Source organism: Tympanuchus pallidicinctus, unplaced genomic scaffold (genome assembly GCF_026119805.1).
Source record: "Tympanuchus pallidicinctus isolate F22 unplaced genomic scaffold, pur_lepc_1.0 scaffold5, whole genome shotgun sequence".
In the NCBI taxonomy this organism is placed as follows: Eukaryota; Metazoa; Chordata; class Aves; order Galliformes; family Phasianidae; genus Tympanuchus; species Tympanuchus pallidicinctus.
In genome coordinates, this window is record NW_026294769.1 from 12,720,217 (window position 1) to 12,734,825 (window position 14,609).

General features: G+C 42.5%; 1 protein-coding gene across 3 annotated transcripts in view; it reads right to left on the bottom strand.

Annotated features, from left to right (window-relative positions):
• GALNT1 (polypeptide N-acetylgalactosaminyltransferase 1) overlaps window positions 1–14,361 on the bottom strand; it is a 74,931-nt gene extending 60,570 nt beyond the window's left edge. Inside the window, exon 1 of one of the 3 annotated variants that reach the window (XM_052704374.1) lies at window positions 14,224–14,361. The gene's annotated coding sequence lies outside the window, so the exon portion shown is untranslated. The remainder of the gene's footprint in view (window positions 1–14,223) is intronic. The other 2 variants (XM_052704376.1, XM_052704375.1) reach the window with 2 other exon arrangements.
• Window positions 14,362–14,609: the final 248 nt, after the last annotated feature.

Below are 14,609 nucleotides of genomic sequence, written 5' to 3' on the forward strand. Positions count from 1 at the left end.
TTTTTATATTTTTAATATGTGCACAAGCCCAAGAGATACTCCAGTAACCAGGAAGAAAAGCGTGCTGTTTACATACACATCGTGCTGAAAATCAAGAAACAGGAACACTAAAAAGCTCAAGGAAAACAACAGTATGTCCCACTGTACTCAAACACTTCTCAGACCCTGCTACATCTAGACACAGGTTAAAGCCAATTTAACACAGAGATGAACTGTAGTCCAGAAACATTTACAATCTATGTCACAACCAAAAAAGGGGAAAGAACAGCCAGGTAAAAGAAAGAGGAAAGACCGTTCATTTCAGCAGCAGCTTCTTCAGTTTCACAATCTGCCATTGCTACTGAATTACATTTAAACAAGGCTGTTGCTTGGTAATTCTCCCCTATTTTCTCCAGTTCTTTGTTTTCCAGTTATTCCAATTTCCACGGTGATTTAAATGCCCTTTGGTGGCTGCTGTGGACCAGAAACACTGTGAATTACATCACAGCAGCAAGAGGGAAGGATTACTGATCTGTTTGTTACCTGGTAGACTGCTTCAGATTCTGAGAAACTTTCACTGCTAGCAGCTTCACCTAGCAGTTTCACCTTCAGCAGCTGTTCTGACAAACCCAATCACTTTGCATTTTCCATAACTGGAAAGACATCAGTTGTATAAACACTTGCTTCACCAACACACTGGGCTTGTTCAAGGCTAAGGAATATTTTTTGTTTGAACATTCTGTGAATGGATGCAGTCAGAACAACCCACATAGAAGCCTGTCCTGGAGTACAGCAAAAGCTAGGCTGCAATGTGAAAACATGCAGGATGTCTAAGTTTCAAATCCGCCCTCAAAACTGAGGTCACTCAAGATAAAATAACCAAAGTTCTGAGACTAGGTTAGGTACTAGGCACTAGGCTAGGTACATGCTATTTCATATGGGAAGATGAGACAGAACGAAAGATGACTTGCAGAAAAAATACACCTGAACATTTGATAGCAGGTGTTATACCATAGAACACCTCAGCAAGCGCACAAATTAAAGACAATACTTCTTATAAATACAGCTAAATAAGAAACAATGTAAACATGAATGTTCTATGTCTGTTCACTGTAGTGTTCTTTAGAAAGATGGGGAAATCTTTGGACGTACTGTCTTAAACCACTTAGTCCAAAATGCTTAGGATGACATCAAGAAAAGCAAGCAGGACATACCCCAAAATTTCGAGTGCCTCATGGTGCACCAAAACAAAGCCTTCCAACTCAGTGGCATTTCAGTGCAACCGTTAGACAAAAGAAGATACACAAACCACTTCTTAACACAGGCTCACATGGAAACGATCCACTAACCTTTCGGACACATCAGAAAATGTACTCAATTTTTTTAAAGAGACTCAAATCCAAATCATCATTAGTAACCAGAGAAGCAAAGCCAGCTGAAAAAGCATTTTGAAGACCCTCATCTGCAGCTGAAAATTTGAGGCTTGCAATTATCTCTCAGTAAGGCTCCCAACAAAACAGAAGTCTACTCATCAAAATACCTAGGCTGGATTTCCATGGTACAATGCATGAATATTTAGCCTTGAATTACTTGGATATAAAATTACTAAGAACCAACTTCAGTAGCAGCTCAAGTGCTCTACCAGCTTCCAAAAAAAATAGCAAATGCTGAGGACAGTTATTTACTTTGCAAGCTGAAGTGTTCTGCAAACCAAGTATACTCAAACCACTGATTTGTCAGCATTGTTCTTAGATGTGCATCAAAAAGTGTTCCACACTTCAAGAAAGTAAGTTCTGAACCAACTCTAAATAAAAAGATGATCAAATATAACACTTTCAGCAATAGCTTTATCAACCTTCCATATCCCTAGGAAAAAAAAAAAAGAACAAACAAAAAAAAAGAGAGAATACAGAACAGAAAATTCAATTGTATTTTTATACCATTTTAACAACATTCTACTTATCAAGAATGAATGCAGCAAATAACTTCCCAGAAGACTAAAACTCAGTGATATCTTCAGCACACACAACAAAAAACAGAAAAGTATTTAGGGAATGTGCCAATTTAGTTTCTTATATAATTACCTTGTCTGTCTGGTCTAAACAAGTGCTATTTTGCTAAAGAGATGCCCTATCTTATCCAGGCACATCAACAATCTCATCCACCTCTTCGAAGATTACTCCAGCCCACCTCAGTGCTGTAACAGTGCACCCATGCTGTAAACCAAAGTGCAGGATATGCTGGTAGTATGTTTTATTGCAGTATGCAGGTCCCTCCTATTTCATGTAAAGATTCCATCGATATTTTCCTGAAAACTGCAGCTAACTTTAGCCTGAATTACATCCAATTCTCCAGTGTTTAGAGCAATTACTTCAATTCTTTGTTGCATTCCCAGAAAGCAAGTAAGCACTGAAAGGTGAAGAACATTTAGTTTTTTGTCAGTGAATCAAGAGGGGGCAAGAAAGAAGGTCAAACTGATTTTTTCCTATCTGAAACTGGTTAGACAGGTTAAACATACCAGTCAAATATTATCTACCAATAGGGAGATTCTCCCCACAGTCATTACTTCTATAGCCTAATAATAGTTCTGGGATTTGCAAATTCTTTTACTAATTAGTTTGCTTCACAACCATAGCTGTCACTATTAGTCAAAACAGCTAGTGAGATACCATTTGGCCATTTAAACATTTTTTCTGTTATTCTCAAGAGCAAGGAATCTATATTTTATTCTCTTCCAACTCTTCTGCTTCCCCTTCCTTACTGATCTTCTGTTGCCTAGCTTCTATTCACTTATACTTGGAGCTGCTACTTGCTCCCCTCAGGCAACGCATTAAAATGGAGTCCCCCCAACAATGTTTAGCAGTTGCAGTAAACTAACAAGTTGAGCAGGGAAATGTCACTGCTTCTTTCACAAAGCCCAGGGCAGAGATCAGAGATCGTAGCTTTAGGCTCATCAGTGGGACCTTCTCACAGAGATCTCGCTTCAAAGCTGTGCAGATGTTACCAAAGTCTGTAACTGTGACTGCCCGCTCTCCCATTCACTTTTAATCATTTAAAAATGATAACATCACTTAGGACACCCAGTCCTAATTTTTCTCGCTTCAAACATTTACTTGAAGCAATCTACTTTTTTGAAGTAGCCTTCAACAAAGCAGTGTGTATAAGTAGCTGCCACAGGTAAGAAGTAAACCTTCTACTGCAGCAAGGCATGGTTTAACTGTAATGGAGGAAATGCTAGCACAGTGAATTGAACTTTGGTCACTTCTTTTCCTCGTGATATTCAGAAAAATCTAGATGATTACACTCCCTTAATTGCATCATCTTACATACTTCACATGTATGAATAGTACATTAATCTTATCTTCATCTTGCCTACAGTATGCTTTCCTGCTGTTCTTTGTTTCTTCAAGAGCAGAACAAATGGAGATACCTACCAAACAGATACTGTATAAGCAAAATCTCTTTTCAAAGAGCAAAATCCAAACAAACCCCATTTATATATACACGTTTTCAGTAAGTTCATAAGAAAGCTATGAAAGCTCTGTGCTGGAGAGAACAAACACTACCAACTATTCATTAACATAAGCCAAGTGACTTAAGTCGTAGGACCACATTATTCTAGAAAATCTAGTCTGTAGCAGCAGCTGGCCAGCTTTGTAGGTTTTGTTGCAAATTTAAAAGGACCAGCTGCTGTAAAAGCAGCAGCAAACTGAAAAGCATCTTATGGAATGTTGATGCTTAGAAACAAATGAGTCCACCTGCAAGCAGCCCTTGCTAAAGCAAGCTATCCTACCTTCTGAAAAGCAGAACTAGTGATCTACTCTCCCACAGTCATCAGCAATAACCTCACCATCTTGATGCTGGCCCTTAAGAGCTCTCTTTATTCCCCAGTTCTCAAAACCTCCATTCCCCACACAACGCTATCATCTCTCTCAGGTCTCTTAATTAACAGCTCAACAAGAGATATCACATGCCATGGTTTGTTCTGAGGTTTATATACACCATCCGGTCAGCCTAATTGTAAAAGTATTCACTGGTGAACCACCAACCCATGGAAAAAAAAAAAAAAAAACCCAACAGGCAAACAGGCAACCCTGGTGCTTAAACCCACAGCCTCTTTACAGAGCATTAACGCTACTTTCTTCTGCGTCAGTACCAATTTTATCCAAATTCCTGTCTTCTTGCTATCTGTGGGACTTTTGCCCTCTTACTGTGACTAAAAGCAGCCTAACAAACCAAGGGTGAGAGCCCATGGGGGAAAACCAGTGAAGGACTGAAGGTGAGATCAGAGTGCAAATGGCAACTCTTCTCCTGCCAAAGAAATTTTGATGCCTTGACGGGGCAAGCATTCATCAAGAACTGCTGTGTTTTTACAAGAAATAGTACAAAGTATGTAGTTACCTTATTAGACATGTGACAAGAAAATAGAGAAGCTGCAAGCAAAGAACTTACGTCCAACCAACACTAGTATAGGGCTAGGGAAACATTCCCTTCCATCACTTGAGGACTATACATTGAACGCACATAGATGCAGCCAAAACAAGTGCCTTCACATTTTTTTCAATCTTTTTCCTGTATTAAAGTTTGTTCTTTAATTATCCCCTCTTGAAAGACCAACACCAGAAAACCAGCCTTTGTTGGCTGCATTTAGAGCAGTGTTTTCTCCAAAAGCCTTCATTTACAGTAGGTAAAGTCTTTCAGACATACGGTTTTATGATATCAAGACTCTTCTGACTGCCTTCCCAACCTATACACAGTAGACTTCATAAGTTTCAAGAATTTTCAGTAATTTCAGTAACGTTGTTCTACAAAGATTCAACCTTTTATTTATAAATACTTGATTTTATTTCCCCCAGCTGAAACAAACAATCTTTATGGAAAAGGAAGATGATTCTTCAGCAACTGTTTGCATAAGACTGGCTAAAGTTTCTCCTGCTTTGCCCTAAAGCGACTGCTCGGCACAGAAGTTTTGTGATGCCAAAGTAATTGTAGCAGTTCTAGCCACCACCAAAGAGCCAAATTAATCCTTTCTTCTCCAAAAAGGAAGAGTGAGACTTGGAATTATTCAAACAAAAGAGCTGAATGCAGAGGTCCACGTGACATTTCCTCTTCAGTGCAGACAGCCATAGATTGTTTTCAACTTGCTTCAAGTGAAGCCTATCACCACTTTTCTCGCATGTGAGTATCAGCTCCCTCTCCCACCATATCTTTACTTTTATGTAATAATGACTTAATATGTTTTTAAAACACAAAAGAACTCATCAGGTCATTCCGAATACATGGAAAATATCGCAGGCTATGTCAAGAGCTTGTATAAACAATATAAGACACCATGTATTTTCTGAATGTGCTCAGTACAGTAAAATGCACTCTCCATAACTTGGCTTTAAAGTAACTTTTGCTCTTTTTTTTTTCCCCTCTCCTATCTTTTTCACCTCCCTGAGAATGTCAAATTACATTTAAAAAGCGATGATTTTCTAAAAGCCACTGAGCTCATTTTCAAATAGCCAGGTCTAAGATGGATCAAACTAGATTTCAAAAGACAAACAAAAAAATTCTTTCAGATACATTTCTCTACACCCAGTATTAAATCCACATCCTTCTGAATAAAAATTAACAATACATTCAACCACACATTACAGACACCTACGAATGGGCGAGGAGAAATCACAAGTTATTGAAAATCGTTGAGCTGATATGCTCCAATAGTAGCTGATAAGAGTTGCTTCCAACTAACAATTAGCCAGCACGAGTTACAAGTGATCAATACAGCAGCGGTCTCTTAAAATAACAAGCAATTGTTCGTTTCTGCTCCATAGAAATAGATTGTACAGCCCACCTCTGTGGGCAGGAATGGTAGTGAATCACAATTTCATTAGCCTCCTCAACAAAAGATGGTCTGATTATAATAAAGATGGCATCAAGCATATTTACAGTCTCAACATTTAAAGTTTAGCTATGAAGATACCAAGGTCAAAGATTCGATTTAGAAACGAGAGCCTGGCTTGAATGCTATTGAAGTCTGGGCTCTTCTGTACAGAAGCAACAATAATGAAAGGCTGTTCACTTAATAAAAGAAAACATCCCATTGTGGTTTCTTTGTTTAAAAACACCAGTGGATTAGTGCAGAATAGTGACTGCAACTCAGTGCTATTCATTAACTCCAGTGAAAATAACACGAGGTATGCTCCAAAGAAATAAAAGTCATTGTTTTCCTAGTAGAACTTGAGAAGTTTTATGACATTTTCAACAAAGAGAAAAATGTGGTTTAAAAAAAGCCTTTAGATATCTTTCAAATATACATAACACTCATGAAATGCAGAGGAACTATTGTTTCAGCCTCGAGTCCTCAGTGTTTGGAAAAGCACAATTTGTGGGAAAAAAAGGAATAGTCAAGATGTCTAAAGCGGTGTCAGAAATCTATGATATAATCCAGAGCACAAAAATTATATATTATTGTATTTCTGTGAATTAGATCACAGCTGAAAATGGGACAATTGGTTTCTCTCACACAGCAGATTTCAAGCCCTAACTGGTTGTAGCAAAGTGATTCGTTTCCTGGATATGGAAAGACAAAACTAAAATATGTGATTCAACAACTCCGCAAGATGCAGAAGCTCCTAAAGAGAAAGAAACATTAGCAAAGAAAGAAAAGAAATTGCACTTAAAAACAAGGGCCTTGGTTTTCTGTGTGGTTTTTTTTTGTTTGTTTGTTTTGTTTTTAAGATTTAGCAGATTCAATGTATAAATACCCAATAATAAATACCCAATAATACCTAAAAAACCTCAAGCTACCATATATTATTTTAAAGTTAACTACTAGAAACATAAAAGTTCTTATGATTTGCCACAGCAATGAAAAACTAGGCATACAGCTTAATTAGCACTTTCTGATAGATAAAAGTTTCATGTTGGACCTTCATATAGAAGGTGAATCTTGCCTTAGCTGGTGATTTAAACAGTTCTGCTTACTCACCAGACTCATTGAATCGTTCATAATGAGTTTTAACACCCTTTTTCTTTCTATTAGATGACACCGTAGCAAAATCATGAGAAACAGTGCTTGAATATGTAACATCAACAAAAATACAAATTAAAAAAACCCTCCACCTTTCAACATTTCAACCATTTGTATTTTAAGTATTTAAGATTTTTCGGATGCTTCCATCACATTCAACTCCAATTCTCCTGTACTGTATTTAGATATCTTTCTTCCAACTATACTTTCAGAAGACGTGATGGATTATTTAATATCTTCTGAGGTAGTCTGTTGCTGCTGCTGGACAGTCTCAGTACAAACTTTGCCTCATTCTTTAAAGCAACATTTTGTGCAACAAAGTATTTCAATAAGAAACATACAAATGATCTTAAGAAGTGTTAAAATATTAATGCAGTTTCTAGCAGTTCTACATGTCTATTCACAGCTGAACATCAAACACATGTAAAACCTACAAGAAACAGGTTTTTCTAACATAATACGATCAATATTCCTTAAGCCCTCAGCCCATCATTGCTATTTTGAAGGATAGATTATCAACCACTTACTTCTGGGACTACATGTAGCCAAAGCAGTCCTCATGCAGATCTGTGCCCTTTGAAAATATTTTAGTCCAACATTCATAAAATCAGTGATAAGATGTGTTAGAACTAACTTGAAGCTGAAAGAAAATCATTTTGATGAGTATGCCATCTAACCTACCAGCAGCTGCTCCACTCTGTTGTGCTTTAGCAGGAAACTTGAGCTTTTACAATGAAAAAAGGATTCCAGCACATCCTTTCTATCACGTTGTTCTCCATATTCACTTCAGTGCCCAAATAAACCCCAGCAGAAGTTGAAGAAAGGAAACCACTGAGCAGCTTGGAGTTGCCCTAATACAGCTATATTACAGCACTTTTCCAAAACGTTATCAGCCAGCAGCTCATTCTTTGAAGAGGCCAGATACTGAGATGAAAACTAAGTCCAAAGCAAATAGAAGTCTACCCTAGCATACTTCTTCATCCTCTCTGTAACTTTTTTTTTTTTTTAAACACATGAAATGATAACACAAAGTACTTGGCACTGGAGCAAGTGGCAAGTTGTGGTAAGAGCCTAAAGGCCTACCAGAATTTGTAGGAAGACGTACAGCATACACCTACATTAAGGCTCCTGGAAGTAGCACCGTCCCTTCCTGCTCTCCAACATCACTGAACTGCACGACTCAGTACTCTGCATGCTGTTTCCCAGACTTTCAATTTAGGAAATTTTCCTTAAAATCAAAGAGTCGGAAATGTCAGTTTGAAAAAGGACTTCAATTTTACAACTCCTCTCTGCAGGAAAAGAGCTTTCTGTGGCAGTTCCATTTTTCTTGAGATATTTATTTCAAATAAATGTACTTCAGCTCTAGTATCTCTCTTCACTTGAAGTAGTAGAACTTCACACTGTCTCCAGGATTTGAAAACTGAAAAAAGGTTTACTAAACTTTTACTTAATGTATTGTACATGTACTGTAATGTACATGTACTTAAATCAGTAAACTTTGGATCTGTGAGCCATACAGAAAAACACACAAGAAGGTATTGGAAAAGGCAAGAACAAAGACACACTGATTGGTGTTCTGGTTGAGTATTCCCATTACTCCAAATCCCACTCCAGTACAGGACTGCCCTGGCATGCTGTCTTCAGCTGTTTCTCAAAGATAAAGACAACAGACAAACTCCTCACTCACATGACACTGTAGACATTAAAGTTCAAAGCCACAAAATGGTTTTAAAAGAGAAAAAAAACAAACAAACAAAAAAAAACACAGTTCTGCAGAAACGTGCCCTTAACAGTCAGTAATTCACAAACAGGACACTCCAAGCAGTGCCCCAGCCAGCATCAACTGACTCATCTCTGACAGAAGTGCTGCCTGGAGATAACAGTCAGAGCTGAGTTCTACCTTCGGAATTAGAATTCAGCTTCATTGTTTGAGAAGTGTATCGATTCCAATTACTTTAAGCACATAATGAACTGAAAATTAAATAAATTCATTACTTTAATTTTAACTTAAACGAGTCCTTAAAGATGCTTTAAAAGTGCCCCTATGCTGAACATTGGCTCTTTGATGCACTTAGCGTAGAAATGTCACAAACAGGGTACAGATGCACGATTACAGGCTGTTCTCCATACTCTATTTATTCATAATGGTAATCAAACTGCTGAACACGAGTGAAAGCACAACTCAGACCACTCATATTTAGCCTACAACTAATTTGCACTTGAACCACCTCAAGATCCAGAAGTCTGTTGCATAATACCAGCTAGCACAGCTAAGAAATGGCCACACGAAATTACATCAAATAGTCATCCACTTGTGGCAGGGGTGGGAGATATTTTATTCTAGCTTTTAGTCAGTGCTCATTTGGGCTGCTACGGTTAAACTCATTTCAGAGTCCTGCTGTGGAGACACCGGATGAAGGCCACTAATAGATACCTTTCTCCTTATGGAGGTCCAGGGTCATTTGCTCAACTTTTTCATTCTCCTTTTCAGTCAGCTGCTTCCCTTGGCTGCAGGAGCATTTCCAAATCTCCCTCTACCTGTTGATGGTCTACTTCAACCTGTTACTAATATTCTTCTCCTTGGGTATGCTTCTTGCAGAACCTTCCAAACAACCAAAACCTGCTTCCCTCCCCCCATAAAGATCCCATATCATTGCTTTCTAATTCTCAGTGCAATCCTGGCTTGCCATTCTCAAACTGCTCTCAAGTATTACTAACACATACAGAGCAGCCTCAGATGGCACAGAGAAAGATAATGATGAGCTGTGGCTGCAGAAAAGTAAACAGATTGAAATTCTGCAGGTTCCGCAGGCCTTAACCACACTGTGCCTGCAAAATGAGGCTAGCACTCCTTTTTGCAGAACCACCTAACATGGGGTACTTAGCACTGCAATAATGGCTGCGGCTGCTGGGACACATCAACAGAATCTGGGATTCTCTTCCAGCACAAAGAAGTGCAAGACCACAACACAGCCTCTTACTTGCCTCCAGTGAGTTCTCAGAGACAGCTTGAGCATCACACCAACTCAGCAGATCCATGCAACTTGGAGGACAAGTTTTGTCACATGACTTCAGGGATTCTCTTATGTGAGGAACTACTGGAACTTAACACAAAATACTACGTGTCCCACATATACTAAGAGTTTAACCATGGTAAGAAATCCCACTAAAAAAAAAAAAAATCAAATTGCTTGTGTAGCTTAACCAGTGAATGCACAGCACTAACGAAAGCGAGGGAGACCTTCTAATACATTGATTTGCAAGTTACAGAACAAAGACTCAGAAAGCAATACTAGAGCTGTCGGACAGCAGAGCCAAAGGAAGCCAACTCTCTTTCAGCTGGGCAGCAGCAGCACAGCAGCTGACTTAGCTTCTTGGGAAGTTTTCTAGCAGAGCAAAGCTCCCGAAAGTTGATGCCAGCATGGCACAGAAAGATGTACAAAAACACTTTCATCATTAGCTGAGGATGAGTTTCACAACAGCTGTACAATAGGACATCAGCTCTGTATTGTCTGAGCTGCTGATGCTTCCTCTCTTTGCAAACCTAACCTCTTCCTGGGAAATAAACAGAAACTTGAGCACCAGAGCAAGTAGAATATAGTCCACCTCTATACATGTGCTAATTGTTGGGTAAGATCTGATAACAAAGAAAGAGTACAAAAGCTGAAAGCATCAGTGAGAGTTGCAGTGGCTATTAAAAACCCATTCAAGTTGTGGGGAAAAAAAAGAAAAAAAAAGAAAAGAAAAGAAAAAACACTACAAAGCTCTATCCAGGTACTACCAAAACCAAATACCTCAGGGGAAAAAAAGAAAAGTTTTAAAGTAGATCATTCCACAGCATAGTTACCTACCATTTAAAGGTAACAAATAAAAAAGAATTTTATTTAAAGCTTGAAAATAAAGCTCTTGTTTACAGAAGTCCAGTGAGAAGACCTACAGAAATCACCTGGCCAAGGGCACCTTTTCTGAACCAACCAGGTCTCCACGCACACTGGCTTTCACTGACAAGTGAGGTCATCACAATTTGACTGCTCATCTCCTCTGGCTCTTCAAACAACAAGAAAACAAAAGTCGTCTCCCTGTGAGAAACCAAGAACTGCCACTCGGTAACCTGCAGAGTTCCAGAACTCAAGTTCATCCCAGAATGGACTGCACCTCAAGGAGCTGGGGCTTTGCACAGCAGCACACACGCAAGATATTTATGCAGCGTTCAAAGTCACAAGCTTCTAATGTCATTGAAAGTAAATGCCCCTTACAAATATCCGTATTTCATAGTGCAAAACCATATTTAAACAATCAAAAAGTGAGTAATAGAGCAGTTAGCCAGCTCTTTAATACATTAGCTAAAAGTATATCAATTACATTGATTTTTATGATGGGCTGACTTCACATAATGGACTAAGCTCACTAGAAGGATTGTAAAAAAGGGAAAATGCTCTTCTGGAATTAGTGGAAGATGGTGTCAAAATGCTTTTAAGACAGGCACGCAGTTAAAACATTTTATTTGGGGATGTTAAATTTAGCATACTATTCTCAAGAATGGATATGGTGCTCAAGGGGAGTAAAAGCCATGATCACAACACTGCAGATGTATTTTGCAGATTCCTGTGACATTTGGCTTTAAAGATTTTTATTCCTAGCTAAGAAGCAGGAAGGTTGGACAGAGGCAAAATTCAGCTCTGCAGAAGGCAAGCAGTAGGATGCTCCAGGGATCCACAGAGCAGGCTGCACTTAAGGGTACTGATTAAAGATCTGAAAAGTAGAAATGCTAACAGTCAGGGTAGTTTCATCAATGACAGGAGACTGAAAATGCAATTAACCAGGGGCTAATCTGCCTCAGTGCACAAGTGACACCATGGCAGATATAACTCAGCGTTCAGAAATGCAAATTTGGAGATGAAAATCAGACAATTGCTACTATGGTGAGCAACTCAGTAGTGAAGTACACTTAGTATAAACCAGAAGGTTGTAAACATCCCTGGGAAATTCCAGGAAGATTTCTGCTCAGTATGAGCATAGCTGCTGAAAATGAAAAACACTCAGATGCAAGAGGAGCAGTGGCAAGCACTGGCAGGATTGTAATACCTTCATAAAGCTACTTGTTCACTCTCAACCATTACCTGAGAAAGGCTGCTCTCATTTTATACCACATGTCTGAAGAATCTTAGATGAAGAGGTTAGAAATTATTACTGCTAATATAAATAACAAAGCAGGACACGAAAAATACAAATCACTCATTAGCCAGAACAGAAACAGCTTACACTTCAAAAATTAAGATGCCATTCGGTGCAAGTGGGAAGCAGACCCTTCAGAGCCATGCTTTTTTGACACAGTGCATAACTACACTTTCATAGTCATTGCTGCTGTGTGTCGTTATAGCCAAGAGCACCAGTGTGAGGCCCACAGCAGGAAGCATTCAGCAATCCACTCATGACCTGCCATAGGCCTGCAGCCACAGGGATGCTGAGTAGCTCCACTGCATAGCCCCAGTGCTACAAGCACCCATGGGGCCTGCTGGTGGGGGAAAGGATGGTCTTCAACTTACAGACTAACGCCAGAAGTCAAGGTCATAAAGAGTAACACGAACTACAATGGGAAACCTACAGTATAACTTGGTCTAAAGCACGTCACTAGCGAGATTCCCAAATAAAAGAATTCCAGAACCCTTGTTCAGAGAGATCTGTTTATAAGCACTATGAAGCCCCACGCTCAGAGGTATCACTCCAACTCTCAGAAGGCACTGTAAGGTAACCTACATCGCAAAGGCTTTGTATGCAGGTCACACAAAGCAACAGGCAGGGACAGCAGCAGGACCCCTTGTGAAACAAACCTCTGTCCCAAGTGGGGCTTACAGGAGCACTGGAGAGAGAAGACAGGAAAACACAGAAGTCCAAAGCCAACATGCAGTACTACCTACAGACACACAGAATAGGAAGGGCAGCACCAGCAGTGGGGAAGCTCTCCGGACAGGATGCCAGCAGGGCTGAAGCAGCACCTCATCTATGCAGCACCGCCCTTCACCTCCCATGCCTGAGGCAGATTCAGCCCACCTTACCCAGGAGAGGGATGCGCTGCATAGCAGAAGTGGAGCAGCACCCCTCGGTGCCACTGGGCTCCGCAACGCCCATCACATGGCACCGCCACCACACCTCCGTGACTTTCAGTAATGTCACTGGGTGCTGCGCTCTGAGCTGAGGAACCAGGCGGCTCTGCTCACACAGCTCAGGGCTGTGGGAAGCCAAGCAGCACCCAGCAGCAGCCCCACTGCTGTCACCGCCACCTTGATTGCAAGGCTGGCTCGCTGCCGGTGTCCTTGCCGAGTGATGCCCCTGCCACTGTCCAGGGACACCACACCACTTGGGAAACACCTCTCTCTGCTGTGCGCACGTGTTACAGACAAGGGGAGCTGACAGCACACTCCATGCTGACACAGTACCACTCACAGGAAGACACACGGAGACCGCAAAGCACTGGGAAGCGAAATGTCTTCTGCAGCATAAGCAGCTCTTTGTGTTGACAAGGAAAACGAGTGCTGAGGCGTTCCATGAGCCTGGGGCACCCCAAGCTCGCTGCCCCCGCAGGGAGCAGATCTAGGAGCAGCAGCGCACCTCAACTCGGGGTTCACTGCCTACTGCTGCTCTGTACAGCTGTTGGCCGTGCCCACGTAGAGCTCAGAAACACCATTTACACAAACGGGAGATGCCGCCTCACTCCGCTCGTTGCCATAAAAGTTCTTTCTCCTAGCAGCCGCCGCGCAGCAATCGGGATCCATTCCCGCACCTCACTCCGCGCACCCACAGATCGACAGCTCTCCGGGCTGACACCGAAGGGACCCCGTGTTCAGACGGAGGGCAGCGGGAGAGGAGCGCTTCTCAGAACGGTAGAAGCAGGAGCGCTGCTACACGGATACCCCCACGCGAAAACTAAGTTACTTAGGGCACCGCTCACAGGAGATCCTCGCTTTGCCTCGATCCTCTCCGGCTCAAGGAAAGAGAACGAGGCTGAGCGCCCCAAACGCTGCCCAGTTACGTAACGGCCCCTCACGGCCAGAGCGGAGCAGGGCCGGGCCGCCGCCCGCCGCGGGGCAGGGACGCCGGTGGGAGGCCGGCAGGGAGAGAGGGAGGCAGAGAGGGCAGGCTGCAGCCCAGCACGCGGCGCTCGCCCCGCGCTTCCCCCCGCGCGGGCCGGAAAGCGGAACCCGCGGCGCCCACCGCCCGCCACTCACCTCGGTGACGTTCGGGGCCGGCGGGAGACCGAGGGCGGCGGCGGGGCTGCCCCGGCTCGGCTGTCACCGCCCGCCCGGGGCAGAGTCCCGCGAGGCGAATCCTCTGGCGACGCCAGCGGCGGCGGGATGGACGAGCCGCCCGGCGCCCGCTCGCCGCCGCCGCCTCGCAGCGAGTCGATTCGCGGCCGGCCTCGCCGCCGTCGCGCGGCCGGGCGCTGCCGGCGGCGGCCGCTACGGCCGGGGCACCGCCGGGCACGGAGCGCCGCCGGCCGCCGCCGCCTCGGCCCCCTCTTCCTGCGGCCGCCGGCGGCCGCGCTCGAGGCGCAGTCACGCGGAGCACCGCGGAGAAGCCGCCGCTTCGCTCAGCGCCTCGGAGCCCGCCGCCG